General features: G+C 43.2%; 2 long non-coding RNA genes across 4 annotated transcripts; both read left to right on the top strand.

Moving 5' to 3' along the window:
* The first annotated feature begins 44 nt into the window (after positions 1-44).
* Positions 45-701, top strand: LOC308468682. Its single transcript, XR_013981813.1, has 2 exons — positions 45-135; positions 417-701. It is a non-coding gene; the product is annotated as an uncharacterized lncRNA (long non-coding RNA).
* A 282-nt stretch (positions 702-983) lies between these two features.
* Positions 984-13594, top strand: LOC308468645. Of its 3 annotated transcripts, XR_013981761.1 has the most exons (5): positions 984-1864; positions 3032-3095; positions 5999-6095; positions 11480-11545; positions 11725-13594. It is a non-coding gene; the product is annotated as an uncharacterized lncRNA (long non-coding RNA). The 3 variants fall into 3 exon arrangements; XR_013981760.1 differs by lacking the exon at positions 3032-3095; XR_013981762.1 differs by lacking the exons at positions 984-1864; positions 3032-3095 and having other exon boundaries at positions 3695-6095.
* The last annotated feature ends 2593 nt before the right edge of the window (positions 13595-16187 follow it).

Raw genomic sequence — 16187 nt, 5'->3', positions numbered from 1 at the left:
TGTCTGGCACCTGGTGGGCGGGACTTTGAGTTATTCTCTGGAATCAGCCCCTCCCTTCTGGTGTTCAGTTAAGATCAGTTAGAGAGACCAACTGTCATTCTTGCCTCATTAAGTCATTTTAATTTCTCTCGGATGGTATGTTACAATTTTCTTTATTATTAAAGATTTGTTTGACATGCTTACTTTGCTGAAAGAAAAGAAACTCGGCTGAGGAAAGGTATGGAATGTCCTAAACTGGGTGAGTGAGGGGATATTCCCAGTTTGCCAGGAGGATTGGTTTTGTTAATCACCCCACCCTCCACAACAATAGGGTTATGGGCCCAGTCTGAAAAGAGAGAAAAACCATGACCATAAAAGCTGTGAAAGCCCTAGAGCCTTCTGTGCCTGTTCTCACTTCACGTAACCATCCTTTATAGAAATTTCAAATGGAGAAATTTCAAATGGAGAATGAGCTAGTGAAGAAGTTGTGGGAAACAATTAAAAAATCTGCAGCAGCAGAAGAGGCAGAAAAAGTAAAGTGGGAAAAGCAGGACAGGAAGGCAAGGACAGTAATTTCAACTCATGTGAGTGACAGTGACTTACACCACATAAGCGATTTTAAGACTGCCATGGAGTTGTGGCATGGTCTGAAAGAATTGTATGAGAGGAACACTCTGAATGAGAGACTGTATTTATCAAGAAAGCTGTTTAGTTTTAAATTGGGGAAAAAATGGAGATTTAGAAAAGCATCAAAGTCAAGTGACAAAGTTGATGGATCATTTAAATACTATAGGCAAGAAACTTGAAGAAGAGGAAAAAGTGATTTTAATTCTGTCAAGTCTGCCTGAAAGTTACAATTCTTTGATACATGCACTAGACTAGAGTCTAAATATAAACTTGATACGAAAATATTGTATCAAGACTTAAAGTGGAGGCTGCTAGGAGAGTAGAGAAGGCAGCAGAGGGTGAAACACAAATATTTGTTATACGAAAGACTGGTAAGTATAATTTTAAAAATAAAACTGTTTTTCAAGGTACAAACAAAAGAGACAAAACTAGATGCTTTTTGTGTGGGAAAATAGAACATTTTCAAGGTATTGTACAAAACAAATTGGCACAAATAAAGAAAAGTTCCAAGGTGGTGGCTGAAAGCAAACTAAAAATGCCTTTGCAGTTCATCAGATCTAGCAAAAACTGATGCTATTAACAGTAATTCTTCTAGTTGGTTAGTTGATTCAGGAGCATCAGCGTACTTGTCTGGTTATGCTGATTTTTTCAGAGACTTAAATGAAAACTCGTCAGAGACAGGTTACAATTGCAAATGGCCACAAAATATCTGCAAGGAAAAGAAGCAGGTTTGCTCAAGTGTGTTGCAGGCAGAAAAAACTATTCATAACGAAGTGAGAAATGTAGTTTACTTGCCAGAATTAACAGAAAGTTTGCTGAGTGTGTCAACTCTGACCAAGCATGCTTTTAATGTAAATTTTAATCATAACAGATGTGTAATTGCCAAAGATGGAGTTTTTTATGCACAAGGTATTGAAAATAATGGAGTCTTTGTGCTGGATACAGATCAAGAAAGAGTGAGTATGGTCAAGAAGAATTCAAGTGCAAGCTGTATCCATCTGTGGCCCAAAAGGCTTTGACACAGAGACTTCAGGATTATAGCAGACCAGCTCTAAAAGAAGCAGGCATAGCATATCACTCAGGCTTCCCTTTTAAGTTGATAGTCCAGCACAAAGGCAGAACATGGGTTGTGAGTGATAACCAACAGGCTGCCAACATGCCCCAAGCAGCAGATGACTCTCCCCAGTGCGTCTCCCCAGCTCAAAAGAGCTGGACACCCAAAAAAGGCATAAAGAAATAAGGCAACTCCAAAGAGAAAGTAAGAAATGGTTACATTTTATTTCCTTATGTGTGAAAAGGATCTGAACTCTAACAAGTGCAACAGTAAGTTGGAAAAACCTTTGTCCGAGGGTGGGAGGAGAGAACATGGAGATTAGCCACAACCCCTTCCTGCCACCCTAGTCAATCCTGGGTTCTATGGGAGGGATCTCCACCATTCTCATGTTCCTGCTGGCTCACCGTAGGATTTTTGTACAATGGTACCTTGGTTTACTACCATAATTTGTTCTGGAGGTTTGACTTCCAGGTTTGACGTAGTTGTAATCCAAAACAGTTGTAATCCAAAGCGCTTGCAAACCAAGGAACCACTTCACATAGTTTTCAGTTTAGGTTGTTTGATTTTCAAGATATAAGTCCAGCAGATAGTCCAGTGTTTAACAAAAGCCTCAATGAAGGCCCAAGTTTGCAAGCCGGGCAGGCTGTTCCAGGCTTTGTCACAGTTGCAAAACAGTTTGCTGATCTCCCAGCACAGACATTACAAGTATCCAGACCTGCCTACAAATCCTCCCATTCAGTGTTAAAGGCCTGGGCTCAGCAGTAAAAAGAGCTTGAACTGACACAGAGAGCATCCAGACATAATTATATTGCAGGAAACCCATCAAAGTAAATGCTCCAAATCACCATTACTAAAGGGTCAATGGCTCAGTGAGCCCTTGCCTCTTCCAAAAGTAGGAGCAAGGCTATCCCCTTCTCCAATATTGCCCATTTTGGATGAGAGACTCAATAGCAGACCCAAATGGCGAATTTATTTTTGTTAGAGGCTCACTTGGTACTATGAATCTTACTCTGGCCTACACATAAGCACCAAATTCTGACCAACAGGCTTTTCTTAAGAACACTTTGCAAAGAAGGCTCAATTATAATTGGAGGGGACTTTAACTGCTGCCCTAATGACTCCATAGATTGCAGCTCTTTCTGTTCTTCAAGAAGCAGTCAGGACAACTGATTGCAGAGCATGATTGGCCACTGGGGCCTAGCAGACACTTAAATCCTACAGCACGTGAATTCTCATGTTTCTCTCACCGATTCAAAACATGATCCAGGATTGATCTCCTATTAGTAGCTCAAGATATTATGCAAAATGTGATTAGAGCTAATATTGGTGTCTTAACTCTGTCGGAACATGGCCCTGTCTCATTTATTTTAGTTTTGATATACGCCCTCCAACGTCCCCAAAATGGTATTTTGATGCAAGCTTAATCACTGATAAGGTATCTAAAGAACATTTATTAAAAGCACTAGAATATTATTTTAAGGAAAATAATTTACCACTACTGTACTGTGGGACATGAGAAAAACAGTCTTAAAGAGGCACTGCATTAGTGAAGCCTCAAGAAGGAAAAAGGTATATGAATCTGAAATCAGTACTCTTACTGCTAGGATTAAAATATTGGAAAAGGAGTCACAGACCTCAAAATCCAAAAAATTAAGTCAGGCCCTGAAAAAAACTTGCTCTGAATTACAACCCATTGAGTCTTAATGCATACATAAAGCAATGGCAGGAGTCAGGAGTGTTTATTATGAATTTGGTAACAAAACTTGTCATCTATTAGCTCATGCAGTCAAAAAGTGTAAATTAAAAAATCAGATTACTGGCATGCATGATGCCCAACAACGATTATGTAATGATACTTTGATAATTGATGAAATCTTCTGAAAATATTATACTTCTCTGACAATCCTTCACAATCCTCTATAGAAGAAGAGGAGTTTGGACTTGAGATCCCACCTTTCACTCCCCTTAAGGAGTCTCAAAGCAGCTAACATTCTATCTCTTCCTCCCCCACAACAAACACTCTGTGAGGTGAGTGAGGCTGAGAGACTTCAGAGAAGTGTGACTAGCCCAAGGTCACCCAGCAGATGCATGCGGATGAGCGGGGAATCAAATGTGGTTCACCAGATTACGAGTCCACTGCTCTTAACCACTACACACTCTCTCAAGTGTGCCTTAAACCATTGTCTGAGGAGCACAGGGATCATCTGAATCATCGAATATCCCAAGAGAATGTATAGGATGCAATAAAAAGATTAAAATTGGGCAAATCACCAGGGCCAGATGGCTTCTCAGAAAAATACTACAAGGCAATGTCTCCCAATTAGCTAATTACTGAGGACCTCCCTCCCCATTTCTCAAAAGCGAAGCCATGGACCCCTTACTTTTGAAATTTTTGATAACTCTGTGGTAGTTACCTCTGCATAGCAGTTTTTTGAACAGAATGTGAGGTAGCGCCTAATAAGCAAATGATTTTAGATATACCAAAAAAACAAACAAAAAACCAGACAATAACATTTGTGATATTACTATGCAAAAATGACAAAATTTTAATTGGGGGGAGCCAAGGGATGGAGCCACAGACCCCCTGGGTGGATTCTGCAGATTCCCTAGGGGTCCCTGGACCCCTAATGGGGAACCACCGCTATAAGGTATTCAGAATGGAACTCTCACCCTGGTTAACTAGTCTATTTAATTCAATTTTAGAAGAAGGGGAAATTCCCAAAACATGGTGAACTTTAAAACTGACCTTATTTCTGCAACCAGGGAAAGATGCCACAAAGGTGGACTCGTATCGACCTCTTGCTCTTATTAATGTTGATGCAAAACTTTTCATGGCAGTAATGGTCAAAAGGATTAATATTTTTGTTGGACAATATATTTCAACTGACCAAACAGGTTTAATGAAAATATTTTGGATTCAGTGAGACAAATTCTTAATGTAAATCATGAGCTCCACACACAAAACTCCCCTGGTGCTTTAATTTCTCTGGGTGCCTTCAAGGCCTTTGACAGAATTCAGTGGCCATTTTAAAAATCTTTAATAGCTAAATTACAATTTGGTAAGCAATTCCTTCATACCATTAATCAAATTTACTCACAGTCTAATGCCATCATTACATTAAATGGGTATATCACCAAACCCATACACCTCAATAGGGGCACCCGTCAAGGCTGCCTGCTGTCGCCACTGCTTTTTGCAGTGTGATAGAGGTGCTTGCCATTCAATTGTGGGTAGATGCAACACTTGAAGGTGTGAAAATTAGAAATATTGAGCAGAAAATAAATAGGTTTGCTGATGACACTCTGGTTATTCTCCGAGACCCTCTTAATGCACTCCAACCACTCAAAAAACAATTGAATGCATTTCATGCAGTTGCAGGACTGGAGATAAATTATGCAAAATCTGCTGTTCTTCCAATTAACCTACCCACAAGGATTCATGAGTAACTAATACCACAACCAGAATTTAGCATTGCTCATGGTGGGTTTAGATATATTGGCATCAATTTAACACCAGATCTTAAGCAGCTTATTCGCAGAAACTATAAAAAAAAACCTGCTCAAAGATATTTCCCAAGAATTGGTGAAATGGAAACATTTAAATCTCAGTTGGCTTGGCAAGATAGCTGTGATTAAAATATCTATTCTTCCAAATGTTTCATATTCTTTTCAGGTTTTGCCCATCCGTATTCCCTCATCTCGGCTTAAAGAATCACAACGAAAGCTAACTCTATTTGTTTCATCTGGGAAAAGATATAGATTATTTAGGCATAGATCTAAGGGAGGTCTCAGAATGCCAAATTTAGGACTCTTATTCTGCAGCATTTCAGATTAAATCTCTGATCCCCTTGATTAGGGGACAATATGACATTCCATGGGTGCAGATCAAGGCCCCTCTCTCTTCACTGTCTGTAAGGACATTTCCTTTCCTAAAACTATCCCAGACTGAGTTGGAAAATATTCAAAACCCGTTTTTAAAGGCAGTGCTTATGACGTGGAGCTATTGAGACTGAGTTCTGGTTCCCAAACCCTCACCATTGACTCCACTGTTGAACCTTCTATTATTCCGACAGGAGGATAAATATGGACAATTTTAAAAAATTGAGGAGAAAGGCATCAATTAGGTAAGAGAGCTTATGCCTAGAGACAAAGCAATTTCTAAGCATGAGCTCACGGAGAAACTGGATGATGCCTAGTTAACCTGGTTTCAGTCTATTCAATTGTGCACATTTGCAAGATACTTGGAATGCAAGGGGGAGGGGCTTCATTCTCTTATGTCATTTGATAAGATGTCAAATCAAGATATGAAATAAAATGAGCTGCATTTTTCATTTATAGCAGGCACATCCAACCTCAAATAAGCTGCGATCTACCAACAAGTATCAAAAACTGGCAGTGATCTACCACTCTCCGAAGTCATTAAGTAACTAAACAAGTGAGAAAAGTCAAACTATATTTTTATATTAGTTTGCACAGATCTGAGGAGTCAACTTCTCTCTCTCTCTCTCTCTCTCTCTCTCTCTCTCTCTCTCACACACACACACACACACACATCCTCACTCTCTCCCTCCACCTCAGTCTTTCTGCTTCTGGGGCTTTTGGTTTCAAGTCCAATCATGTTATCACCCCCACCCCTAAGTCAGTACCCTTTGGGAACACCCCCCTCCACATCCCAGCTCTGCCTTAGGGCCCCGCGTCCCCCTCATCCCACTGCTGGTGCTCTAACCTTCCCCCCCCCCACACACACACAGAGTGCAGGGCAGAGCAGGTGTCGGGGAAGAAAGGCAAGTCAACTTCCTCGGCTGGAGGAAGAGGAGGAGGAGGAGCTCAGGCTTGCATGAGAGTGGACTGGCAGCAGCAGCATGAGCTGCTGCGTCCCAGGCTGCAGAGAAAGGCTTTTCTTTCTCAGCCTGCGATCGACGAAAATCAGTCAGTGATCCCCAAGTCGATTGCTATCGACATGTTGGACATGCCTTATTTATAGCATTCTTTTAGAACAATATGCAGGTGATATAGGAGGCCTCCATACAGTATGGGGAAAAGACTAAGGGATCATAACTGCAGATAATAAATGGCAATCAATTTGACACAACCCATCCCTATGAACCATCTCTGCTCATTGGCAGGAGACTTCTCTTAAAATTATATTTCACTGGCACTAGACTGCATCATGTCTAGCCAACATAAACACTAGCATCTCTCCCCTATGCTGGAAAGGCTGGAAAGGGAGTTAGACTCATATTTTCATGCATGGTAGAGTTGCACAGTGATATACTTTTGGAAAAAGGTGTTTCATATTATTTCCAGCAATTTCTTTCACCCAATTCGGCTCTTGCCTTGTGATCACTTGACTCAAATTTAAACAATAACCTTAAATGCAGAGATTTGGTATTTTTTATTATTAACAGCAGCCTGATTAACCATAGCCCGATACTGGAAACAGCCTATAGAAATCCCCATAGAAATCTGGGTAAATAATATTTGGAGTGTGGCTCTATCAGAATGCCTTACTTGCCGCAGAAGGGTTGGAATTCTGCCTGGGTCAGAGGAATGTGCCACAGCGTAGGCACCGGCAGATATTCCTGTCGACCTCCCTGCGTCTCCACTCTGCTGATAAGCAGGCGAGGTCCGGCGATTCTTCTCAGATGTATGAGAGGAACACACCGTTCTTCCTCTCTCCCCTTTGGTGTCCCCAGGGAGGGGAAAGAAGCAGACAGAAAACTATTTACATCATTTATTTCTGCCTCTTACATCAGTACAGAGAATCATGTCTGCACTCAACAACAGCAAGAAAAAACTCCTCCCAAGTACATCCAGTACGGGTCATATGACACACACACACTGAGCTAACATCCGGTGCTCAGTACAGAATGGACTGCCCCTTTGTTCCCATGGCAACAGTCACAAACATCCTGTCTGGCTTTCCAGCCACAAGCAGCTGGCTGAGCTGCTAGAGCCTTTGCTTGCTGCAGCATTGGTGCTTTATGGTAACATACTCCCCCTAAAGTATCAATGTGTGCTGCGAGCAAAGCGTCATCCAGAGAAGAAAACAAACAGTTGTTATATTTATAACATTCCCCTGTTGTTTCAGTTCCACCCTTGGAACTACCCGCCACTGGTTTAACCAATGTACCTCTCTGGTTGTGTGACTTCGCATTACCTCGGTTAACAACTCTCTGTTGTGCCTTTGTCTCTGACTCAGACACAGCTTCAATCTGTCCTTGGTCGTTTACAATAGCAACATATGCAAGGTTAGCAAACTCCTTTGAATACCTCTTGGGTGGTACACCCTTCGTTGCTCTCTCAGACCTACGTAAAAGTTGCTGCTCTTCTCTGCTTTCTGGTTCAGCCTCTGAACTCTCTGGAGAACCAGTACTAAGCTTAATCAATGGTTCATCCTCCTCTTCTGAGGGTCTAGTCATTATGTGAGATTTCCTCTCAATGACTGTGACAACTGAGCTGTCTGAGCTATCGCTGTCATCATCAGTACTACTGAACTCAATAAGATCAAACTCATCATCATCATTATCATCAGAATCCTCTGTGGGAAATGCGTGAACAATCAACCTCTCCTGTTCAGGAGCACTCTCTAGAAACTTTGTGAGAATCACCTGACCAGATTCAGACAAAATTACTCTGTAGAGACCTTTTTCATAACCTACGAAAATGCCTCTGGCATTCTTTACACCACCTGGAGCTTCTGTTCTCACATGAGACCCGAAAAACTTAAAGTAGGCAACAGAAGGTTTTCTATTGAACAGCTTCTCAAAAGGAGAACATCCCAACTCTGTTGAGACTTTTCTCAGCCACACATGAAGATAGGACGCTAGCGATTCGGCCCAATATTCATGTGGCAAATGTGAACTCAGCAATTGCGCATTCATCCCCTTTTGCAATTCTTTGTTCACCCTCACACAGACCCCCCTGTTCCACGCTTCTTGCGAGACTGCAACTTTGTGGTCTATCCCTTTTCCATCCAGGAACTTCTGAAACTTCTGTAACAGAAAAATTTGCTTCTCATCTGTGAAAAGACAATCAATGTTAGCATCATGCATATTTTTAACCTTGTCACAAAACTCCTGAAACTTTTCTAAAGTTTCTTGCGGTTTCTCCATCATATAAACCCAAGAATAATTAGTGAAACAATCCACACACAAAAGGTAAAATCGTGCACCGCCTCTAGATGGTTCTAGAGGACCAATCACATCAGCATACACCCGCTGAAATGCTCTGTCGACCTTCTTGGTCTTAGTCACCTTCCTGGTGCTCATACTGGTCACACCTGCAAGAGAGATTTCGTTAGAAACAGAAGAATTACATTTCATGTAATCACTTTGATCAAAAGTCAACAAATACAGTCCATCTTTCTCTTTGGCAGTAAGAAACAGTTCTCCATCTTTGTAGATCTTGCAGCTTTTAGCATCATAGGACAGTTTCAGTCCTTTCTTTGCAATCTGCGACACGCTCAGCAGATTAAATCTCAGTTCTGGAACCAGGTAAACATCACTTATAGTCAAGTTCAGACTCTCAAGATACACAGTCCCAATTCCAGTTGCTTCCAACTCCTGACCGTTGGCCTGTTTCACAGTGAAGCTTTGCTTCTTCAACGTCGAAAATAGTCCTCTGTGCGGGCACAAATGTTTTGTACAGCCCGTGTCGATTATGAATGCGTTCCCAACATCTGGCGTGGTTCCTTTCGCCATCATAGCCTTTGCAGGTTTCACCTGGCACTTGGTATGGCTTTTGCCTGACGCCTGAGGCTTCGTAGAGCTGCTCTTTGCTCCTCTTGACTGGCGCGGCTTCTTACAGTTTCGCTGTAGATGCCCAGTCTGACCACAATTGTAGCATCGGACAGCACTCAATGCTACACCATGCTCCCCAATAGCATCAGCAGTGGGGGAATTAGAACTCTGTTCTTCCCTCCCCCTATCCTTTTCTTCCAGTGCAGCAAGTCTGTCGTGTTCATTCAGGACCACAGCACAAACTCTCTCCGCGGTCAGCTGCGCGGCCGGTAGGGAACCAAGCTGACTGGCAACAACCTTGTAGGTGCGGCTAAGGCTGTTTATCATCATGAAGCAAAACACTTCCTCCTGAAGACGGAAATTGCGTTCCACCATCTGTTGACGCAGAAACTTCATTTCTGTCAGGTGCGCTTGAACATCTCCATCAGGCGCAAGTCTCAGATTGGTCAATTTCTCAAAATACAGCAACGCTGAAGAACCAGCATCTCTCTGATGCGTTGTACGCAGCGTGTCCCAAACCTCTTTCGCATTTTCTAAATGCTGAACATGCACCAACTGATCATCTGAGACACACAGAATTATAGCAGTCCTGGCCCTTACATTCTGTGACTCCCAACCTCTGGTTGGTGCTGCAGGGATGGGGTTTTCAATTACATCAAAAAGCCTCTGATTCTGCAGCAGGGCCTTCATCTTTACAGACCAAGATGAATAATTGTCATTGGTTAAGGGAGGTGGGCAAGGCAAACCTCCCCCTTTCTTGGCATCCATCTTGAAGCCAAGCCTCCAGCTCACGATGTCAAACAAACTGTAAAATCCAACAGTTGTTTTTTCCTTTCTCACGCAGCAAACTGCAAATTGTTTACGCTCTTTGCACCTGGCAGCTAAACTCAGGCTGCTATTGAAAAGTCCCTTCCAAGAGCTCGTAAACCTTGTAGCCAAAACATTCTCTGGTTTTGTTTCGCTTTCCCAGGCTTACACGCAGAGTCCAGCCCCTTTGCCAGTAACTTTCCAGGACCGTTACCTAGCAACAATGCATTTCAATAGGACATCTTATCTACCACAAAAATTTGTGGAATGCAGACTTCAGCCTTCAAGCTGCAGGCCTCTTCTCCCGGAGCTTTTGTTTTCTTTGAAACGCAGCCCGTGAACCAGGGAATTAATCTTCCTGCGTTCACACTTTTAGCCCGAAATGCAGCATACCTTGAACTTTGTTGCTCTGGAAAACACCTCCTCTTTCCACCAGCTGTCTGTGGAGCCTCCGGCTTCTTTCAGACGCTTCTTTTCCTCCTTGGAGCAGAGGAGGACAATCCACCAGCCTCTCATGCAGATGTCCGATGAATCGCAACCATCCGAAGGCTGCCACTATTGGAATTCTGCCTGGGTCAGAGGAATGTGCCACAGCGTAGGCACCGGCAGATATTCCTGTCGACCTCCCTGCGTCTCCACTCTGCTGATAAGCAGGCGAGGTCCGGCGATTCTTCTCAGATGTATGAGAGGAACACACCGTTCTTCCTCTCTCCCCTTTGGTGTCCCCAGGGAGGGGAAAGAAGCAGACAGAAAACTATTTACATCATTTATTTCTGCCTCTTACATCAGTACAGAGAATCATGTCTGCACTCAACAACAGCAAGAAAAAACTCCTCCCAAGTACATCCAGTACGGGTCATATGACACACACACACTGAGCTAACATCCGGTGCTCAGTACAGAATGGACTGCCCCTTTGTTCCCATGGCAACAGTCACAAACATCCTGTCTGGCTTTCCAGCCACAAGCAGCTGGCTGAGCTGCTAGAGCCTTTGCTTGCTGCAGCATTGGTGCTTTATGGTAACAAAAGGCACTTCAAGAATAGACACTTTTGGCGAGACTAGGCTTCCATTCTTTTCCTTTATAAATGTGACAGAATATACTTTTATTCTACCCACAACACAAGAATCTCTGTGGAGAGAATACTTGAATTGATATTGCATAAATAAACATATTTCTTGTGTACTGTGTACTGCATGTGAAACTTAATGCACCTCTGCATTATATCTTGTTTTTATATTTGCATGAAAACCAAAATTATTTGGAAAAGGGGTTCCCTGCTGACGTCACGATTCATGGCGCTAGGTTCAGGCAGGAGAAAGCTAGGATTTATGAGGTAAAATTCCTGGCAATGCTCCCCAGTGGGTTCTGGGAAGTTCACTGCACCCCACTGTGCTGCTTAAGCCCATGTCTGTCAATTTGAAAGGCAGAGCAGGTGCGACCTGGGAATGTGTCCCTGCAATGGATGAACCTCCCTCACTGGCATGATTTGTGATCGGTTCCTCACTAATTTAGAATGTTGGTGTTAATCATGAGGCGCTCCTGAAACGACATATGATAACAGGCTGCAATCAATCAGTTGCCGAAAGGACTGGGTTTGGCTCTTTGAAGGTATTTGAATGATTTTCTGAAGCTTGAAAATCCTTACAACAGCCAGGAAATAAGGGGGAGGACAAGGTGCTTTGTGCTTTCATATGGTTTCCAAAGGTTCTTTTCCCACCCTTGTCCTCTCCTACAAAATGAAAGAGACATGTGTTGCCATGGCTTTGTTATTCTGTCGGCTACCGAGAAAAAGAGTGGGGAGGCTTTTGATTTATGCTCAACAAGGAATTTAACAAGGTTTTATTATGCCCCCCCCCCGACCGAGATTGAATGGACTTTATTTAAAATTATCTTTGGACTGGACCAGAAGTGTGAGGGAGCAATGCAGAGTAAGATGAACGGCTGCTAATTAAATCTGGCAAGAGGCTGTATTTGAGAAAAAGACATTGTCTTTACCTGTGTGCTGAGGAAGAACTCCAGAGTGGAATTTTAATGGCGGAGATTGGACATGTTATCTGGGAGTTATTTATAGCTGCATCCTGTACACAAGCTGGTGAACAGCAGAAGGAATGGAATGTGAATTGATCTTGCAAGCACTGCAGGGAACTAAACAAAAGAAGATAGCAATTAACTCCCTCAATACACCAGATCTGAGGACAACATTTATGAAGGACTACAAACATGAAATTATTATTATGAATAATCAAATTTATACCAAGGGGTCTCAGGGTGGTTCACAGAATAAATGGATTTTATATTTATAAGAATTGACAGAGGTATGTAAGGACAGAATAATAGTCAGCTGCGAGGATCAACTAACATCAAGTGAAGGATCAAGTGGATATTAAAGAAGAGATGAAGCAGCTATAGGAGGAAGTGATGGACATATGTTTGCAAGAGGAGCAGGAAACCTGATTATTATTTTTTAAAAGAAATTGTATTAAAGTAATTTGGTCTGATCTGTAATAATTTGGAAAACGAATAAAAAATAAATAAAAATTATTTGGAAAAAGAAGGGCTTCCCACTTCAGGGGTAGAAGTAGAATGCTTGTGATCGACTTCCTTCATCATGTGAGGGATTTGAACAACCAAATAGGGTTCTAGTTAGTCTGGTCTTCAAGGTGAGTGTAATGCATCACAGAGTGAACTCGCCATATATTAAATCAGAAATAGGTAACTAGGATCCAGGAACTGAATGTCGACCTACAGGCCTCTATATATGGCCCTTGGAACTCTAATCAGGCTACCCACCTCACTGGCTCTGCTCCATACCCTCTGCTAGTAAGTTCACCTAGCCGGAATGTGCCCTTGAACTGTAATAATGCCTCTTGTTTGCATGGCTGGAGATGTGTGTGTGGCCACACCTGAAACTGGTGTGCAGTCCCGCAAGCAAATGTGGTTGCTTGACTGAATAAGGTTCCCTTGCATAAGAAATATCTGGAATAGGAATAATCCAGTGGTTCATGACTAAAATATTAATTTTTCATCCTATGCAAACTGCAGTAATTTTGTGTGGGTGTGTTTGTGTGTCAAGTATAGCCATCATGGGCCAGAATAGTCTGTGAATCCAAGTGTTCTTTTCAGATGCAGTTACTTATCAGATGCGGTCGCTTTATCTCTCATGTATGGAGAGAAGGTGTCGTGTTTTCAATCTTCAACATTTCCTTGTTTTTTCCCCTGCATTCCATTGAGAACAAAATATTTGCACTACGCGCCTGATGATTCCTGAGCCGTGTCTGACAATGGGATAATTCTTCTCTCGCTATTCAAGCATAAGCTCTTTCAGCAATGCTGAAATCTGTATTCCATTAAGGATGTCAGAATAAAAACCTACACGACTGCACAGCTTCTCCACCTGTTCCTTTCTTGTCCATCAGCTGCTGAGCAAGCGTGACCTTGTTTTCATTAGGACAGAACACCTTGAGAATGAACAGGAGCTATTGGGTGGAGATGCATAGAGGAGAGGACAAGGAATTCATTAGCTAGCCCAGGCTCCAGGCTTTCCCCTCCAGAGATCTTCCTAGCCATAATTAGGGATGCTTGAGGAATTTGATCTTTTCAAATTCCAAATGTAAACTGAAACCAATCCACAGCTCTTAGACTAGTGTGTGTATTGCAATGATTTCATATTTCCCTCTCAGTGTTGTAGTGCAGTACTTGGCTAAAAAAACTGCACATTTTATAATGCATCTTTTGAAAGAAAACACATGAAAGATCCATATTTAAAGGTGGATTTTGGGATGGATCTTTAAAAAAATAATGAGGATGACTGTGGTGGCAGAATTGAACAGGATGTATTTATGAGGGTCTGTATGCAAAAGTAACATGGCCTGGGAATAAACATACTTGTCAATCTAAGATCCTAATTTCACAATGCAAATCAGTGGGATAAGCAGGGGAGGGGAACCTGTTTTAGCCAGAGGGCTTCATTTTCTTCTGGGCAGCTATCCAAAATGTGCATGCCAGTGGTGAGTGGGTGCCAAAGGCAAAAATGAGTGGATGCAAGTGTATAGCAGACTAGTTTCTATGTACAGTGGTACCTCGTGTTAAGAACTTAATTCGTTCTGGAGGTCCATTCTTAACCTGAAACTGTTCTTAACCTGAAGCACCACTTTAACTAATGGGACCTCCTGCTGCCACTGCACCCCCACCGCCACCACCAGATTTCTGTTCTCATCCTGAGGCAAAGTTCTTAACTCGAGGTAATATTTCTGGGTTAGTGGAGTCTGTAACCTGAAGTGTATGTAACCTGAAGCGTATGTAACCCGAGGTACCACTGTATACTCATACAGCCCTTTCTATCCTCATCCAGCTGAGCTAGAGGCATTATGTGAGTTAAAGAACACGTTCCAGACAGGCAAAAACACTCAAGGAGGGTGTAAAGCAGGGTAGGTGAGGCATGTTTAATCGCCAGATAGAGAAACCTAGAGGGCTGCATTTGGGACCCAGGCCTGAGGTTCTTTATTCCTGGGATATGCCAAAATGCCTCTGTTCCCCCCTCACCCAAAAGCATTCTGAGGGCCAGGAATTCTGCGAAATGTAGCATTTTCAATTTTTACTGCTGGCATCAGGAACTTTGGGAACTGTTACATCCTAGAACTCCATGTGCTTAGGCTGGTGCTGTGCATGTTGACAACAGTGTCTCAGATGTAAGGAGTCATGGTACATACAATTCCCAGAGCACCCCCAAAGTACACTTCCCAGGGCTCTGGTGCCTAGGACACTGCTGTTGCATCGTTCAAGGCACCAGGGAGCATTATGCACAGAGCAAGTTTGTATTCCAAGTCAGACCAGTGCTAACCTTAGCAAATCACTCATTTTCTGTGTTCAGCAGTGCATGATGCTGGACGTGGCTGTTTTCCTGAATGCATATCGCAGGAGAAAACGTGCAGTGTGAAATATGTGTGCAAAGTCTCTTAGAGTCTGTCTGCAATCTAGTTCAGCCCCCATGTAGTGAAATCTGCATTAGAATCTGCTCCCAGGAGCATCCACCAACTTGTGAGACAGCCAAGCCAATTTCACCAATTTCTAAGGAAATTTCAGACACGTTGAGTTAAAAGCAGCCCACCGAGCAGATTTCAGGGAAGGATCAGGGGGCATTTGCATTTAAAAAATAGAGATGTTATCATGGAGAATTAATGTCCTTTGATATAAATCTTGGCAGTGAGAGTGGGGGAGATAGGTGCAGCTCCTCATTATCTTACAGAGGTTGTGGGGTCAAACTGGGACAAGGAGAAGTGATTTATGTGTTCTCTTTTGTCGGAGAGATGAGAATATGTAAAGGAAATAATGACTTGCAAAGACCATTAGAGAAACTCTCTCAGGATCTCACAAAGGCCGAATCTGCACTGGGTCTCCCTTTCCTTTTCAGATCAACATCCCCAACTCTCATTTTTTTCCCTTCAACCCAGAGTCTTCTCTCTTTCTTTCTTTTTCCCTCCCTCCTTTTTTTCATGCATCTTGCACAACTTTGGCCCTTCCCTGCAGTCTCCTGTGGGGCATGGCTGGCAATTACCGTATTTTTCGCCCTATAGGACGCACCGTCCCATAAGGCGCACCTAGGTTTTTGGGGGGGAAATAAAGGGGGGAAAATTATTTCTCCCCCAGGCGCGGGGCTGGGGCGGGGGAAGCCCGAGTTTCCCCCGACCCCAGCCCGCAGAACAGGCAACTCTCCTCAAGCCACGGGAGCCCAGCGCAGGGCTCCCGTGGCTTGCGGAGAGGTGCGCGATGTCTGGGACCGCTGGGCTCAGCGCGCCCAGCCTTCGTCATGCAGGCAACTCTCCGCAAGCAGCGGGAGCCCAGCGCAGGGCTCCCGCGCCTTGCGGAGAGGTGCGCGAAGTCTGGGAGCGCTGGGCTCAGCGCGCCCAGCCTTCGTCATGCAGGCAACTCTCCGCAAGCAGCAGGAGCCCAGCGCAGAGCTCCCGCGCCTTGTGGAG

The sequence above is a fragment of the Podarcis pityusensis genome (genome assembly GCF_964106645.2).
Source record: "Podarcis pityusensis genome assembly, chromosome: Z".
NCBI classification, from domain to species: Eukaryota; Metazoa; Chordata; class Lepidosauria; order Squamata; family Lacertidae; genus Podarcis; species Podarcis pityusensis.
The sequence above is the reverse complement of the archived record's forward strand: the minus strand, read 5'-3'. Positions and strand labels throughout refer to the sequence as shown.